Genomic DNA, 5,832 nt, shown 5'->3' with positions numbered 1-5,832 from the left:
ATTTTTCTCTGGGATCTGTGGCTGCTGAGAGATTGCCTACGCTCCAGTGAATGGCCTCATATACATGCACATATGGGAAGTACTGAGGAGACACAGTGGGTTATCAAACAGAGGAAGAGGAAGAAGTGGAGGAAGGGGAGGAGGAGGAGGAAGAGACATGGAGTTACAAGAAGAATTGTAGAGAAGGGGTATTATGGGGAGAACAAACCTGCAGCCTAGGACATTGCTGATGAAGTATTAGGATGTTAAATTGCTGTGGCAAATGGAATGTAATTCCTGAGACAAACACTGCTAGGTGCCGTAACAATTCCATTTCTAGACAGACTCCCAAAGGAAGTAAAAGCAAGGGCATAAACAGACATTTAGATGCCCAAGAGCACAACAGCATTGTTGACAATGGCCAAAAGGGATAGAATCAATTCAAGTGTTCACAGATAAGTGAATCATGAAGAGAATGTGTGCATGTCAGTCTGTGAGACACGCCATCACAAAACACCACAGACTCGGTAGCGTTACGAGACACTTAGTGTTTTCTTGCAAGCTGGAGAACAGAAATCCAAGACCCAGATGCCATCAGGGTTGGTAATTGGTAAGGCCCTCTTCCTGGTTTATAGATGCCACCGACTTGGGTTTTTTTTTTTTTCTTTTTTTTCTTTTTTTTTGTGCCCTTTCTCCATGCTTGTGTAGAAGGACAAAGCCTGGGTCTATTCATCATTATCTAGACACCCGTTCCAACAGATTAGGGCCCTATCTTTATGACCTCACTTAACATGAAATATCTGTACAAAGCCTCAGATACAGACATCTCAGTTGGTGTATAAGAATCTGGTGGGGTTGAAGAATTCAATCCATAATAATATACAATGGAGGACTGACTCTTCAGCCTTAAAAAGGTAGAACATTTCTGTTCTGGTGAGAAGGCTCAGCTGGTAAAGTGCTTGCTCTTCAAGCATGAAGGCCTGAGTTTTTAATCTCCAGCAACCATGTAAGAAGCTAAGCATGGAAGTACATACCCTATCCCTGTATTCATCCCATTCCTGGGGAAACAGACAGAAGGAGATCCGGGGCTCACTGGCCAGCCTAGCCAAATCAATATTCTCGAAGCTCAGTGACAAATTTTATCTCCGCAAACAAGATGGACATAGAGGAAGGCACCCACCACTGACCACTGGCCTCCACACACACGCCCACACGCTCATATACACATACATACACCACCACCCACAAAAAATTCTGACACATGCTGTATGATACAGACTACCTTTGTGGACATACTCTAAGTAAAATAACCTGACCACTAAGGGCACAAATGCAGGGTTCCAGTTGCATCTAGTTCTTAGTGTAACCAAATTCACGGAGACAAAGTAGAGAGCCGTGTCGGGGGGAGGATGTGGTAGCGTTGAGGGGGGCGGAGTTTCCGTTTTCCACAGAGAAAGTGTTCTGGAGACAGAAATGGAATGACAGTTGCACAACAGTGTGAAATGTACTTAATGCTCAAGCATAAAAATGGTGGGAAATATAGATTTTGCGCTGTTTGCCATGATTCTGTAACAAAAGGATACAACTTAGCAGAGCGCTCTTAGGTTACAACATTTGAATTTCAGTCTATTTACAAAGGGAACTCACTTGGGCTACATCTGTTGCTCCAAACAAATGTGAGCATGCCCACTTTCCTTGTCACTGTGATGTGCTTCTACCCTGTCACCTACCCACTGATGATTTATTTAATGTCTGTGTGTCTGCATATGTGAGAACTCACTTATGTGTGGTTTTATCCCCCCAACTGTATCAGGGTACTCCATCATTTATCTTTCTATAAGATTTAAATTCTCAGTGTGGCTTGTAACAGTCATTCCCTAGTGTTATCATCACAATGATGATAATTTATACAGTTACTGGATTATGGGGGGGGGGGGGAACCAGCCCGGGGACTTCCAAGTTTTGTAAGAATGTAAATAATGAAATAATATTGTCAAATGTGAATGGACGGAAAATAACAGAACAGGAAAGTCCCAGAGTGAGTGTGCCTCTGATTTCTTTGTCTTCCCTGACAGATATCGAATGCAGCAAATGCTGTAGCCTAACCGATGCTTGTGAATAAATGAACCCATGTGCGTGTGTGCACATCACAGGAAGATTTGCCACAATGAAGGACAGGAGGAACCCAGAGTCCCAGACAAACCACTGTCAGGAAGACCTATGGACAACACATCACCTCGGGGATAATTCTCTTTCGAAATGCAGCCGAGTGCATTTTCACATGGACAGCATTATTTTTCAAGGGTCGCAGAACATTTGGCGATGAAATTTAACTCAATGCCATTTATTGCCTTTGCAAAGCAGGGACAAGAAACCTACCTGGGTGTGACTTCTGCAAATCTGTCTGAATGTATTTGCAGGGACAAATGTCAAACCTGCTAGAACGACGCTGTTTTCATCTGGCTAGAAGAATGAGACTTGGAGCCAAGGGACTGAGCTTTTTCTGTGCTTTGCATTGTAGCTTATACGTAAACAGGATTAATGTATATTAAAAATCCTGATGGAAGATTAAAAGCTTAGGATTTGGGACGGTTAATATATGAACTGAGCAGCTAATAAAAGCTGGGTACAGTCTGCTGTAGAGCCTGCTGTGAGGTGGAGGCAGGAGGGTCAGAAGTTCAAAGCCAGGGTGAGTTATTACAGCATGTTCAAAGCTAGCTGGTGAGCAACCAAAGATACCATCTCAAAAACAAACAAAAGCCTCAGGATGTTTACATTGTCAATGGTGTTTATTACATATACAACATCACGTTGTTTGATGGGGAGAAGAGGGTCAGATATGGCCCATCTCACAGGAAGCTCATAACAACCAGAAAGGAAAGAGACCGGAAACCAAAGGCAGGCAAGGACTTTCTGACAAGGATTCTAACAGCATGGGTAATGCTCTTGAGGACTGAAAAACTGGATTACATGAAACCGGAAAACCTCTACACACCAGAGGAAATAATTATCAGCGTGAAGAGACAGAACACAGACTGGGAGAGGCTCTTTCCCAACTGTACGCCACAGGATTAATATCCAGAATTCATAGACAATTTAAAAACTTAAATAATTAGCCTCCTCCAATCACCTAACCAAAACCAGGCAAAGAACAGAGAGATAGTTCTTAAGAGAAGAAATACAGAGGGATACGTGTATGGCAGAGCATCCTTGACATCTGATCATGATGGCTTCCATTAAACACTGGGGGCAAGTTCTGGCGAAGATGGGGAAAGGCGAGGTCTCACTCGTGCTGGTGGGAATGCAGCTGGTGTGGTCACTGTGGAAATAAACACAGAGGCTCTTTAGAAACAAAATCTAGAACCACCATTTACTTAATCGAGCTGCAGAAATGGAAGTTAGTATCCACAGACACACCTGCACACATGCCTGTGCTTATGGTTGCCCTGAACACGGTGGCCAAGATATGGCTCTGTCCATAAACACCGAGACAACTAAAGACAACTTGGGAAACAAGCACAATGCAATTGTATTGTCACTGGCATGGGTTTCTGTCAACGGGGGGTGGGGGGGGAGAGGTAATGGAAGTGGAGATCACACTGTAAAGCTAAATAAAGCCGACTGAGAAAGGTAAGTATGGAGTCTCTCATATTCAGAACCCAGGGGTGTGTATGTGAGTGCTGTACCTGAGACTGATACTCACGGGGTAGCTGGTCTAACTTACGTTTCTTACATGCCAAGCCTTCAGATTTGATGGTTTAAGAGGCCCGAGTGCTGAGTAGCACCTAGCCTGGACATCCATGATGCTGGGGCAGCACAGGCACAGAAGCAGAGCACATGGACAGTCTGAGCTAGTAGTCAGCACCAACCCTCTAAACATAGGAATGGTAAATACACCACTCCATCCCGCCTTCAAATCCATGGAATGGCTCCTGTCTTTGACTTACCAACACTTCAGTGAAGGGAACTCTGGCACATGCAGTTCCATCCTAGCCCACCCCACAGGCCAACCCTCCCAGATCTGGGTCACAGTGAAGAGCTCTCTCCTGTGACATGTTATGCCTCTTAGCTAAACATTCAGAATCTGACATTTTTAGGTGTTATATTTATTAATTATAAAAACTGGACAAACCCATGACAGAGACAATTAAAGTATAATAAAGACAAATTAAAATACAACTGGGGGGAGGTTGTCTCTAAGTTTAACATCTCATGATAACCCCTTGAAAACATTGAAGCTATCCTGGAATTACTGGACAGTGTGGGGTGCCTTCAGTTCTTTCCTTGGAGTTACAGCGAAAAGAATAGATGGGCTGACTTACATTGTCTTCTGTCAAGAGGGCTGGCAGCTCCAAAAGAGTTGGGAAAAGTAAAAAGTAAACCAAAGAATAAATATAATCAGGATATATATATATATATATATATATATATATATATATATATATATATATCATATGAAGGGGATTAATGAGTGGTTTACAAGCTGTAGTCCAGCTAATCCAACAATGACTGTCTACTAATATAAAGTCCAAGAATCCAGCAATAGTTTAGTTTATGAGGCTGGACATCTCAGTGTACATCAAAGTCTGGGAGAAGAGGGCTCTGGTGCCAGTGAAGAAAAAGCAAAATCCTCTTTCTTCCTTGTCCTTTATATATGCCGACATGGGAAGAGATGACCCAGATTTAGGGTGTATTCCTATCTTAAATGATTCAGATTTAAGTCGAGTCTTCATACCTCAAGTGATCTGAATTTGAGGTGGGTATTCCTACCTCAGACGATCCAGTTAGTAAAATCTCTCACAAGTGTCCTTCTTCTGTGACTTGGGATTTTATTTCATTCTAGATTAGTCATGTTGACCACCAAGAAAGGTTGTCACAGCCCATCCTGCTTGAGTTCATCTAAGTGGTTCCCAGGAGAAGCACTGAAGATGGAGAGGCTGGCCTGGCTAGCTTAGCAACAAAGGTCAGTGTTAACGTGGCCAACTGACTCCATTTTAACTCTTAAAAGTCAGTGATCTAAAGTCACTTCCTCAGAAGCCAATCGGGAATGCTGGTCGACCTAGGTCACAGCATATGTGTCTTTGGCAGCAATCTGGCTTGCATTGCTTGCGAAGGCGAGTATGTATGAGTGTGCGTGTGTGTGTGTGTGTGTGTGTGTGTGTGTGTATAAATCACCTGTGTTCTGATACTGAATTCAAAGCTATCTCTAAGATTCCCTCAATACCCTCGAGTAACAATGGAAATGCAGCAGAGACCAACAAAGGTTTGAGATTCTCATTTGTAGTTTTATCCTTGTCCTTTCTGCCTTTGGAACTGCAGGAGAGAAAGGAGGTGGAGAAATGAGCTTAGGCAGGGATAGACATGGGCTGAGAGCATCAGTCACCCGGTGAATGCAGGGAATTCTATCTAGGTTGCTAGGATGAGCAGGATGCTGGACTCACTGCTCAGACAGAAGCCATTTTCAAAGAGGGTTTGCATTAGAGTCACTTGTTCAAAATATGATCCAATTACCTGGTAAAGAATTTAGATTCTGGAGACTGAACCCCTGCCTTGAACCATGTTGGGGTGAGGGTATTTTTCCCTTTAGTTCTTTCCTGTAACTGTTCTTTGAACTGTGAGATACAGTTTAATAGATGGTTCTTACTTTTCCCATAATAGATAATTTTTCTGTGGGCACAATCACAACACCATGTCTGGCTCAGTCTGCCAACATTCTTTCTTAAGGCACTCTGTGACGGAAGGGGACACACAGTGGTCATGCGGCTTCCTGTATGTGTGTGTGTGTAGTTCTAACGTGTCATATCACTATAGGGGAATAATTGAACAAACTCATACTCTAATTTGGAAATAGCG

This window comes from Micromys minutus, assembly GCF_963924665.1.
Source record: "Micromys minutus genome assembly, chromosome: 4".
Taxonomy (NCBI): Eukaryota; Metazoa; Chordata; class Mammalia; order Rodentia; family Muridae; genus Micromys; species Micromys minutus.
The sequence above is the reverse complement of the archived record's forward strand: the minus strand, read 5'-3'. Positions refer to the sequence as shown.